Below are 12,992 nucleotides of genomic sequence, written 5' to 3' on the forward strand. Positions count from 1 at the left end.
TCTCTCAGAGTATTGCAATCCATTCTGAAAAAAAACTTAATTTTTTTTTCCTCCCTAGATTTTCACCTGTTGGGATCATCAATCCCAAATGCTTCTTTGAGTGATGTCCTTCTGTCCTGCCGCAGAAAATGAACTATTTTTGCTCCACCCCTAGTGGTAAATTCCATTTCAGCAGAGGGATGAGGCCCAGACTCCAGCAGGCTCCCATCGATACATTTGGTTGTGATCCGGAGATGCTCATGGGAGATAAAGAACAGACAGAGGCCCTGATTGATGTCCTACCCCCCACCCCACCCCACCCCCGCAGCAGTGCACTGACAGGCCAAGCCCTGGGGAGCAGAGTGGAAAACCAGACGAAGGCAACCGAAAGGGTTGCACCGACCAGCAATGGACACAGGATCACCACTCAAAGCCAAGAGAACACAGCCCCAGTGCAGAGCATCATGTGAAATCTGGACTCTACATCTGATCAAAGCAGGTCTCTGGACCACCGGGCTCCCATGGACCAGCCGGAGGAGCCTGCCCCCGAGCTGGGCAGATAGGCTGCTGTCCTGGCCCCGCTCTGGTCACTCCTGACATGGCTTGCTTTGACTGGCAGCTGAGATGGAGGCGTCACCTTGGCATCAGGTACAGCCTAAGAGCCCTGCAGATCAGACACTTTGCAGGACAAGTGACCATGGAGAATTATCAATGGCTGAGTCCTCATTACAGGCAGCTCTCTAGCGTGACAATTCTTGCCTGGTAAGATTCCGATTTACTTTCGAGGACAGGCATGTAGAAACGCACAGTTTCTTCTTCTGAGGGGCAGAGAGCAGACTTTACAAATACTGGGCAATTCTGCTGGAGAACTTTGAAACTCCTTAAGTTTTGAGAGTGAAAGTACTAGATCAACCAGCTACAGAGTGAGCTACAGTAAAGAGAAAAGAGCAGCAATCAGGAACATTCTAGTAGCCAGGCACAAATGATCCACGCAAACCCACAGAAAGGATCTGAGCGAGAAAGGACCCTGTGTTCCTGCATTTGTGCTTGTATACCTTCTGAACACAAACCACATCTAGTTGCTTAAAAAAAAGATGCATATACATGCAAATACTTCATAGAGAGGATTGGAAAAAATCAAACATCCAAAACCTTTCAATTCACGCTTGTGCTGTTCAACAGAAAGAGAATAAACAAGGGGTAAAACAGATTTCTAGAAAAGGCAGACGTCAAAAACTGACATTTGCCTTCCGAAGGACCCATTTGGACAACGTCTCACGCAGGGAGCACAGGAGATCCAAGGATCACTCACTCTCCTCAAGGCATCTGCCCATCCGTTGCTAATGTAAGCACAGAGGATCTGTATTTTCTGGCAGCAATTTCATACAGTATAAATGCTCTGAAGAAAATGACTGCTCAAATCAGATAACCCACAGGAGAGTGCGGTGCACCCAGTGGGCAATGAATCAAAGTTAGTCACTGTTATTTGAGAGGTCAACTTGCTTTCCAGAGAACGTCCACCTACACGGACACAGGAGGTGCCCTTCTACAGGAAAAGGACCAATAACAAAATCTCCTCAGCTCTCCCAGAAGACCTGTATTTCTTCCAGCACAGTGGCCCAAACAGCCCCCCTCCAGTTCTGAGATGAATTCTGATGAGAACCATCACCATTCGTTGCTGCTTCAGATCATCCACTTGAGATGGTATTTTGCCGTCCTTCTTTCCCTTTTCTTGTTTTGGTTTGGTTTTCATAACAACAGCTGGGCTCTGAATCAGCTTCTTTTTGTCCCTTGAAAGTGGCTGGAATCTGAGGGGGGGTTGAAAGATGCGTCTTCATACCACTGATCAAAGATGCTTTGCCCTGAGAACCGCTCCCTCCCTATCTGTGCATTCATCAAATCCTCCCCTTTTCCTCCAGCGCAGAGAGTGTTTTCCTTCCCTCCCTCCAGCCTGAAGTCTGATTCCAAATTAGGAAAGTTGATGGAGTGGCTGTGCGGAGAGGGAGACCCCCAGGGGCTTTCATCTCAAAGACCACAAACTCGATCCCCTGTTTAGCCAACCGTAAGGCTGCGCCTTATCTGTCCCGCTGGAGCCCCCTCCACGGCGGGGTCAGAGTCAACACCTGAGAACTGGCAGCGACCAATCTTGCGTGTTTGTGAAGGCATGACCTACAAGGGACAGCCCCCTGGGGGACGTGACCCTGGAACACACATCCGGGATCCTTTTCCAAATGACGCCCCCTCACTTTCTTTGCTGTCAGCCACTCAGCCATTTGTCTTCTGTGAGTCATTTTATCTTTTGCAATAAATTTTTATTGGGCATCTATAATTCCTTCAGACTCGAGGCCCTAATTAGGAATCATGTGGGTCATATAAAACCTTTTTTTGGTCGGGGTAGCATTAGGTAGGCATTATTTCACCCCACCTAGCATACACCTTATTCCATGCCCAAAGGTCCATGCCAATAATCATATTCTAATTGCCTGCATTTGGGCTCTTTCTGGCTTTGCCAGTCTTATTCTGAGAACGGTCCTTCTGATTCACCAGAATAGCTAGTATTTGCTGAACCAAAACACTGCACCAGTCCTTTAAGAAAGGAAGAACACTCAGCATGGGACTGTGTTGCCTAGCAACACAGGACTAACTTTTCTCTCCTTTTCCCAAATCGGTGGACAGCCTCCTCTTGGTCTGCCAGCATTCCAAAGCAAAACTGGCCCCCACCCCTTTTAAAGTTAGGAATGATGTTTGGTTTTCTAGTTTCAGAGAGTGGACTTCAACCATCATCACTCTTCTCCTGAATTTCACAGTAATCTTGGTTCCCTCATTTTCAGTAGGGCCTGGTTTGTCTTCCCTCTGGATAAACACTGCTCTTATCCTCCAATCAAGCACCGTATCTAAAAAAAAAAAAAAAAAAAAAAAAAAAAAAAAAAAAAAAATGCTTATTTCTCATAAGAGAACATAAGCCTCCAATAGAAGTGGAAATGATTTTAATTCATACTACTAATCCCAGGCAATTAAATGGCACTTTCTAACTTGCCAAGTCCTTTCACATAAACTCATTCATTTAATTCAACTTCTAGATGCTCAGCCACACTTCTTTGGCTTATGACATCACATCACATTCAAAAATTTTTTGAACTATGATAGAGAGGTCGGTGGTGCTATCTTTGGTCATTTTACTTTCAAGTTTGGAGACAGTATCTAGTGATGAGGCTTTCACATGGTAATTGTGGCATTTCCATCCTTGGCCTGGTCAGAAATCTAAAGGAAAATCAAAATAAAACCTTTCATGGGCTCCTTTCTTTTCTTCCTCCCACACTGAGCTCCATTTTATAGGAAATGAGTCTTGGTGAGGGCCGATGAGCCAGTGAAGACCCCATTTCCCTGGCTTCCTCCAGCCCCAGCCCCTCTGTGTCTTTGACGGAAGCGGTGTCACATAGCTGCAGGGACAGTGGCTCAGCTGAGGAGACTCCTGTGCTCACCCTTATCTTGATGCCCTTTTCTGTCTATTCAAGGTTTTTGACATTTTCTCCAGACAGAAGGCAAAGAGATGTTCTCACAAAGCATCCCCTATGCTTTATAGCATGTTCGTTGTCGACGCCACTATGGGCCACATGAATTGGGTTTAACGACCCTGGCTCTTCTTGGTAGCTCACTTAGCACTGGCTTCCATCTGACTCACAAATAGTGGGTCAGTGTTTGGGTCGCAGGCCACAAAAGCACAGTGATTTCCAGTCTTTGTTCATTCAGTCAGTGTGGGCCCAGGCACAGCAAAATAAGTGGCCAAGTTTATTAAAACCACCCAAGTCTTGTATCTTCAATAAAAATATTCTACAGGGTTTGGGTCTTTGCTTTCAGAGGTTGGAAACAAAGCGTCAGCACAACCCGTTTCAAAGCCCCTCAGAGTCAACCTAAAGATATGAATAAATTAAATTAGATGAGGGAATTTTCACTCCAAAGGACTGTGTTTAGACATCAACAAAATGTAAGAGAAACAAATGTGTCCTAAAATATCTAAATCCTTTGGCAGCTGTATTATTTGGTTTGTGTTTCAGGATATGTGAATATGTATATTTTAAGGCTCCAAATATGTAACGTAAAAAAAAAAAAAAGAGAGAGAGAGAGAAGAAATACACTTAAACATTCATCTTGACATCCTGCAGTGTTTTCACTGACCAAGGAAGCCTTAGTAGAAACGATGCTTCTTTCATTCCTTTTTAGAAGAAAGTTCTTTCACACCAGAAAAAGGATTTTCCGAGAGTCTTTTTCAGCCTCCTCCTTCACTTCCCCGCAGCAGCAGAGGGTCTAGTCATGGCTTTGGAAGGGACCATCTTAGAACGTGAAGGAAAGAGTGCGCATGCGTGCATGGGGGATTGCCCCCCAACCCCCACCCCTCCGCACCCCCACCCCCACGTACCGCACGAGCAATCTCCACTGGGATGTCATAGTGGGGTCGGAACCAAAATAAAACATCAGCCACTATTTCTATGAATTTCCATATGGCAACAGTGGACTGTGAAACCAAGCTCAGGTCCCCCCTCTAGCAGAAGCAGCCCCTCTCAAACAGGGAATGAGCGGCCAAAGAGAGGGTCTCAGGCCCCTCTAGCAGGGAAAAGGTTGGGTCCGGAGGAAAAGAAGAGCGTGGAAGAGCATCATGCATGACATGGGACGGTTGTATTGAATACCGGCTACTGCACTGAACTCCTGCAACGAGGTTCTGAGGAAGGTACCTCAGTTTAACAGATGAAAGAAATTCAGAGCACTGAGCACCATTCCCAATTTTTACAATTTAAAAGTGATGGAGATTGGGTTTGAATTCCAATCTGGCTTCTCCCAAAGCTTGTCCCCACTGTTGTCACCTGCAGGCTCACCGTCTTTCTTAGTCCTGGAGACAAACCTCTTCAACTGAGTGAAACAAGAAAAGTGAAGAGTAGAATGAGTGGGTTGATGGAAACAGCACACCTTGTGCTTCCCTAACTCTGCCAGCACCGTCCTGTCTCTGGGGTGCCCTCTTCTCCAGGAGCCCCATGTTCTCACCAGGCCCCCCCCCCCCCCGCCTCGATGCTCACAGCATGCCTTCCACACGACAACCCAAACCCTAGATGTTTCCCAAGCGTTCTTTTCATCAAAATTTCCCCATCTCACATCCCATCCATGGTGGGGAATGTTCCCTGCCAAGATAACTAATCAGATCACTTGATTCATGAGCCAATACCTTAACTCAACCCCACAAAAATGTAAATAATGTGTAAATTGCAAGGTCATTTAGGTGAAGTTTTTTCCTGAGGGATGCTTTTCTGAACCCTTCAAATTATAATCCCTAGTCAGATTAGGCCTGTGGTTCAACAGCATCTTTATCCATATAAACAAAATCAATGATTTAACCACGATTATCCAGTGTATAGGTCAGGTTACAGGGTGGAGAAAATAGCCTTAGGTCCTGGAGAGCTTTCCCAGGGAACGGTGATAAAATACTTTACATCTGATCTCTAATATCCTGTTCCCTGTTTGTGCTAGACCTGCAGTGAAAACAAAATTGCCCCTTCTGCAAAATTTCATGGTCTACCATTCTATGATATGGAGGAAGGTCCAGGATGGATTAAAATGAAATCATCAATGGCCCCACACTGACAACCTATGAAAGACTTGATATCTCTTTCTATCTCCAAAAAGATAAAATTTGGGGAGTTTATCTCTCCCAAAAGAACACTCGTAACTCAAACCACTTCATCACGGAGTCCACTAAAACAGCATAAAAATACGTGGGGAAGCATCCAAAAAAAACATACATAGTATACCCAAACCTTCTGGATGCAATGTACTATCTTGGGGCTTCCTAATATCAATATCCAAATGTTCATCTTTGACAAGAAATAAGCTATATTACTGGTTCCAACACAACATGCTATTCAAAGACACAATCCAATATGATTGCTATACAGTACACGATTGAACCTGGTCCACACGGAAATGTCAAACAATTTGAGGAGAATAAGCCATTTATATTTGGGTTTGGAATATGATGTCATCCTGAAATTTAAGCGTGATTGTGTCTGATAGTCTAGGGAAGGACTTCTAACAAGACAACTTGGTCACACGTTGAAGATCTAATCCAGAAGAATCCGGGAAGAGTTTCCTGATCTCATTTCTTCTATTTGTCCTCTGCAGTATTTGCCTTCTTTTGAAATTCTCTTTCCTCGACTTCCCTGATACCGTATTAAACACAATTAAGTTTTTTCTCCCTCAGTCCCTTTGCTCTGTGGTCCCTTTTCTGCCGCTGCATCCTCCAAAGGCCAGCCATGGTTCTCTCCTCGGCTCATCTCTCTCTTACTTGGGACAGTTTTGCCTAGCTATGTGTCAGAGAGTCAGCGCATCTTCTTGGCCCCAAATCTTTATCTCCCACTCTGGACTCTCTACCGATGTAAAATCTTCTATTTCTGATCATCTGAACAGCCTCTTTTGAACTCAAGAAATCTGAATCGAAACTCCCAAGTTAAGAGATGCTGTTTGAGGAGAGAGACCATGTCTGTTTTTGGAAATACCCACCCTTAGTTCAACAGTCCCTTTTGCAAATTGATGTGGGAAAGATCTGGACCCTGGCTGTGAGGTTGGACTAAATGAACTTAGTTAAGTTCCCATCAACAATGAGATTCTGGAATTTCTTTGCCCCCACACCAGTTTCCCCTTTTGAACTTTTCCTTGTCTCCCAGACTGAGAATCACGGAGTCACTATTGTCCCTTGTTTTCATTTTCCTTCCATATGGAATTGATCACCAGGTTCTAGAGATTCTCCTACCCAGCTTTGTAGGATCTCCCCTCCTCTCCATCCCCATCCCTCAGCCCAAACGGCAGCACAACTAAGCTGCTGAGGCTGGTTGGTGCCTTTGAGCCAAAGCTGGGATGACTCTAGAGTCAGAATCTCTGTGGTGATTTTTCTACCAGCAGGTGACAACTTAGAGGAGGGAGTCAGACAGAAAGAGCAAAGAGGAGAAGAGCAAGAATGAGGAATGAAAGTAAGAAAGAAGGTGGACCTGCAGCTTCTCCTTCATCCCCAGTCAGCTGCTCTGTCTTCAGAGAGGATGCTGGGCTCACTGCTGCCTCTGGGTCCATGGAGCCCTCCTCCCAGGTCTGCTTTGACAAGCTCACTCCACTGCCCCTAAAAGCCCTGTCTCCATCTTTCCCTCAAGACCCCAAAACTGCACGCGTAATTAACCAGACTCAATTTCCCTTCTCTTGAAAAAAAAAGACAATATCTTTCATCATATTTGGGAGCCTCACAATCTCCATCAGGAACTCCCAAAATCCTATGCAGTCTTAAAGACCCAACCACACACATCTTTACTGTCCAAGCGTCTCTCCCAATTTCAATCAGAAATACATCATCTGGAGTTCCCACTGTGGCTCAATGATAATGAATCCAACTAGTAACCATGAGGGCATGGGTTTGATCCCTGGCCTCACTCAGTGGGTTATGGTTCCGGCATTGCTGTGATCTGTGGTGTAGGTTGCAGACATGACTCGGATCCCATGTTGTTGTGGCTGTGGTGTAGGCCAGCAGCTGCAGCTCTGATTCAACCCCTTGTTTGGGAACTTGCATATGCCACAGGTGCAGCCCTAAAAAACAAACAAACAAACAAACAAACAAACAAACCCTCTTCCTTTTCAAGTATTTATTCTCTAAGATTATATATCAAGTAGATGATGGTGTCTCGCACCTAAAGTGTTATCATTACCACATTTGTGTTGTAATTTTTACACATAGCTCAGCTTTTCCACTAGTTCACTTCCTGGAGGTCTGACTCATGCTCCTTTTTGAATATCACAATATTAAATATAGTGTCTCACACGCAGGAGGCATTTGAAAAGTTGTCGTTGGCTAACTAAGTTAATGAATGAATAAATCTTCCTTAGCAACACCCTGCTAATAATAGACTATTCTTTCTTAAACAGCTATAAATTTTGCTCTCCCAGTATTCCTTGAGGGAGGCAGTAATTTGGTTTCGAAAGATTTCTATACAAAAAGAAAAAAAAATAGAGTTGAGAATGTGAACCAACCTATGATTGATATTAGCGACTATCAGTGAGGTGTGCACAGGTTTGGTTTTGTTTTTTTTTTTTAAGCACAGAACTTAGTACGACTGAAAGCAAAGTTTTCCTCAGACAAATTAATCCACAATTATCCCACATCACCATGGTAGCCACACGTGGACACTCTTACCCCATCCTTGCTAGATGCAATTGGCCAATGTTCCTGGAACAAAATTACTATATGACCACTAAATTTAAAAGGCCAGCTTAAGTCCAGGTACAACAATACAAATGAAATCACATAAAATAGAAATGAGACAAACCCTACGATCAATTCTAATACATGCTCATGTAAGATTTACTCTGCTCTCAAACTCTTTACCCTTCCTGCTCCAGTATCCTAGATAAAGGGAGGTTGTTGCTAGCTGAGAAATTGCTAGTTTCCTGTCTCAAAAATATGGAAGTTCATGGAGTTCCCATTGTCACACAACCATTGTCACACAACAGGATCTCAGGAGCCCTGGGAGGCAGGTTCGATCCTGGGCCCGGCACAGTGGGTTAAGGATCTGGTGTTGCCACAGTTGGAGCCTAGGTCTCACCTGCGGTGTGGAGTTCTGATCCCTGGCTAGGAATTCCATATGCCAGGGGGCAGCCAAAAAAGAAGGGGGAAAAAGCGTGGATGTTCATCCACTGTGATAATATCCACTTGAAAAGAGATTTTATGAGCTGCTGCTTGTGCTCTGTGAGTTTAGAACCATCTGTTCAGCCTCAGAGCTGATATGATGGAACTGACAATATGTTTCTGTACATTTAAAACCTGAAGGACATGGAGACCAATGACGTTACTTGAGTTTTTACAACAACAGTGTAGGTAATGCCATTCCAGCAGCTGTTCAGCAAAGCCTGCACCCCTTTAAGGTCTATAGCATGATGCTAGTTATTTCTTCAAGCCGTTGATAATTGCCAGGCACTGTATTAAATATTAGGAATAGAAAGAGATGGACAAGATATGGCCCTTGAGAAACTCATCTAGGCTGAGAAACTGACATGTCAACTAGCATTCAGCATGAGATGGGAGATGCACATTCCAAGTGATGGAAGGACGCAAAGGAAGTAGCCCCAAACTCTGCCAGCTGGTAGGCAGCCAAGTTCAAGTTTTGCTTTTTGGAAATTTTTGGATATTTTTCTGAATAGATTCAATTCACTCTTGGTTGAATCCATATACTCAGAATCAGCAGATAAGCAGGGCTGACTATACACCAAAATAACAAGAATGTTTTTCTCTGGGCAGTAATTTTAAAAATAATTGTCTATTGGAGTTCCCGTTGTGGCTCAGAGGGTTAAGAACCCGATTAGTATCCATGAGGGTGTGGATTTAATCCCTGGCCTTGCTCAGTGGGTTAAGGATCTGGCATCACCATGCGCTGTGGTGTAGGTCACAGGCGTGGCTTGGATCTGGCATTGCCATGTCCGTGGCATAACCACGGCTGTGGCACAGCCCAGCTGCAGCAGCTCTGATTTGACCCCCCTAGCCTGGGAACTTCCGGATGCCACCAGTGCAGCCCTGAAAAGAAATAATAATAATTTTCTATTGCATTTACATATATGTTTTTCATATTTCCTGTAATTGGTATATAGAAAAATTTAAACAATAAACATTTTAAAGCTGGTTGACTGCATTCACAAACAACTTTCAGAATCTTTCTCTAGCCATCCATGAGCATATTAAAAGAACTCATAATTTCGAAAAGAGAATTAAGGGGCAATTAAAACAAGCCCTGTAGAGGCGTGCTTTCTTTGAACCCACACGGAATCTGAATGGAATATCACATCTCACTCCTCTGATTGCCTCAATTAGATCATAGCCCTTGAATTATTTTGAGGCTACCAATGTGTACAGGTTTATCAAATGTTTACTTTCTAAACATTCCTCATGATCACCTTTGATTTCTGACAATTCCACCCCTGTGCACAGCGGGTCTGAAAGCAGGTGACGCCCCTTCTCATTCGAATTCCGGTTCAGTATTTATTGAGAGATCCGGATCTCGACACAAGGCAGGGAAATCCGCCTCTCAGCCTCGAGGATGAAATCGGTCATCACCATGGTGAACAAGGCTGGATCTCCGCGCATTTTGCTGCTCTTGCTAAGCCTTGACCTCATACCATTTGGGAAGCAGGAACCCTTGGGGCAGCATGTACCTGCTTGTTTACTGACTCCATTCACTTTTTATTTTACCAAATACAAGTTGTTAAGTTGCAGTCATGTTGTTGGCCGTTATGAGAGAATCAAAACATAAATTCAAAAAAAGGAAAGGCCTCCCTCGTATGGCTGGGGTCCTTCACAGCTTACACGGAGCCAGTGTGGAGTATCGTCCCTCTGCCCCACCTTCCCTGGTTGGTCCGCCCACATCTTCGGGTACTTACGTTACCACAATACTCACATTTTCTGGCTCCTGAGAACAGGCTAGGTGAGGGGGTGCGTTCCGCCGTAAAGAACAATTTGCCTAAATAGGAGATTGCCATCTCGCCCATTAACTTTCCATTACCACTCTGTACTCCTACGGATGCTCTCACCATGCTTTCTACAGCTCCTTATTGTGCTGCAAAAATACAGACTGTCCTGTCATGAAGAAGAGGAAACGATGTTTTGAGTGAGGCAAGGCAAGGAAAACGTTTGTGATCACTGTCTCTGACTTGAGCAAACCGTGTGTGGTTTTGTGTAAACACTCAATGCGCCTATATGTGGCTGTGGTAGAGCTACTTTGTTGCCCTTGTACGACTGAACTATTTAAGATGATCTGGCTGTTATGCTTAAGGACACATAAACCAAAGAGGCTCTTGACACTGTTCCAAAGACGTGACTCCTTCTCTGTTTTTCTCTCTCATTCCTAAATCATTGGGAAATATATGAGAAATGACGGCCATAGAACTACCAGCATAGTTCTTTGCATTAAGATTTAGTATATGTATACATGTCAGTTACAAAAATAAATAAGTAAATAAATAAATTAAAAGTAAGATAAAACAATCATAGAAAACACTTTGGAAAAAAAATCCTAATTTTCTGTGGAAAAGCCATTGGACTGGGAATTAGAAGAAGGGTTTCAGATCCTAATCTGTCCCTTGTTATGAAACACCATGAGCAAGGGAAGCATGTTCACTTGACAAGAGCCTGGAATTAATGAATGAGACGGACCTTGGTTTGCATGGAAGCTCTACCACGTACGTCTGTATGACCGTCAGTGAAGGATTCCCCAGTCCTGCTTTCTTCATCTATAAACGTGAGACAATAATACTATCCCACTCATGAAGTTGTTGTAAGAATGTGGAGCATTTAGCACAGAATCTGGAAGACAATAACAGCCAATAAACAACAGGTATCGTTATTTCTACTAAGACATTATTTCTGGGCAGCAGATTCTTCAGCCCTATAACATAACTGTATGAGACCACATCTGAGGGTTCATCCGGGTATAAGCGTCTATAATGAACTAGACAGTGATTGCATTTTACAAAAGAATTCCTCACAAGATGATTCAAATGACAAAAATAACATGTCAATTCATCAACAAAAATATTAACCTCTATGTTAGAACTCTTTATGTGAGGTAAAGATTTGATACTAAGAACCATGTGTGGGAATTATGATTATGTTTCTCTGTATTTGCTCGTTTATCTTTCTCAGTAGACGCTGAAGTTTCTTCAGGCAGGGATTATCTCTTATTTATCTGAGCCCTGGTGTTCAGCTCATTGAGTAATTTAAAGCAAATATGTGAATGAATGAATGACTTAATAATGGGAACAAGTAGCCTAAAATCTCTGCCCTTGTAGAGAATATAGCCAAGTGTAGACACTTTGGAAAAAGTACACTCAATCATGCTAATTATTAGAGAAATGCAAATGAAAACTATAATGAGGTATCATCTCACACTGGTCAGAAAGGTCACCATCAGGAAGTCTGCAAATAAGAAGTTCGGAGAGGGTGTGGAGAGAAGGGAACCCTCCTACACTATTGGTGGGAATGTAAATTGCTTCAGCCAGCATGGGAAACAATATGAAGGCTCCTTTAAAAACTAAAAATAGACCTGCCATATGATCCGGAAATCCCATTCCTGGGCAGATATCTGGAAAAGATAAAAACTCTACTTTGAAAAGATACATGCATAAGCAGCGCTGTTTACAGTAACCAAGACACGGAAGCAACCGAAACATTCCTCAGCAGAGGAATGGATAAAACCATGTGGTACAGCCAGACAGTGGAATTCTAATCAGCCATTAAAAAAGAATGAAAGAAAGCCATTTGCAGCAACATGGATGGGCCTAGAGATTATCATACTAAGTGAAGTAAGTCAGACAAAGAAAGACCAATATATCAAATATATCAAAGAATATATCAAATATATCAAAGAAAGACCAATGATATCACTTATAGGTGGAACCTAAAAGAGAAGCGATACAAATGAACTTACAAAACATAGACTCACAGATATGGAAAACAAACTTATGGTTACCAAAGGGGAAAGGTCAGAGGAGGATAAATTAGGAATCTGGATTTACCAAATACACACTACTGCATATAAAACAGATAAACAAGGACCTACTTACTATACAGTATGATATAGTAGGCGAATGATAGTCAATATCTTGTAATAACCTATCATGGAAAGGAATCTGAAAAAGGAAAAAAAATATATCTATATATATATAACTGAATTAGTTTGTTGTATACCTGAAACATTGTAAATCAAATACTTCAATTAAGGGAGTTCCTATCATGACTCAGCAGTAACGAACACAGCTAGTATCCATGAGGATGCAGGTTCCATCCCTGGCCTGGCTCAGTGGGTTAAGGATCTGGCCGTTGCTATGGTCATAGACATGGCTTGGATCCTGAGATGCTGTGGCTGAGCTGTAGGCCAGTAGCTACAGCTCTGATATGGCCCCTAGTCTGGGAACTTCCATATGCCACATATGCAGCCCTAAAA

The 12,992-nt window shown here is 43.3% G+C and overlaps 1 long non-coding RNA gene across 2 annotated transcripts; it reads right to left on the bottom strand.

Moving 5' to 3' along the window:
* Nucleotides 283-12,694, bottom strand: LOC106505188. 2 transcript variants are annotated; one of them, XR_001299350.2, is made up of 4 exons: nt 12,613-12,694; nt 11,204-11,353; nt 10,449-10,627; nt 283-2,873 (listed from the first exon to the last, which is right to left on the bottom strand). It is a non-coding gene; the product is annotated as an uncharacterized LOC106505188 (long non-coding RNA). The 2 variants fall into 2 exon arrangements; XR_002336406.1 differs by lacking the exon at nt 283-2,873 and having other exon boundaries at nt 9,578-10,627.

Source organism: Sus scrofa, chromosome 10 (genome assembly GCF_000003025.6).
Source record: "Sus scrofa isolate TJ Tabasco breed Duroc chromosome 10, Sscrofa11.1, whole genome shotgun sequence".
Lineage (NCBI taxonomy): Eukaryota > Metazoa > Chordata > Mammalia > Artiodactyla > Suidae > Sus > Sus scrofa.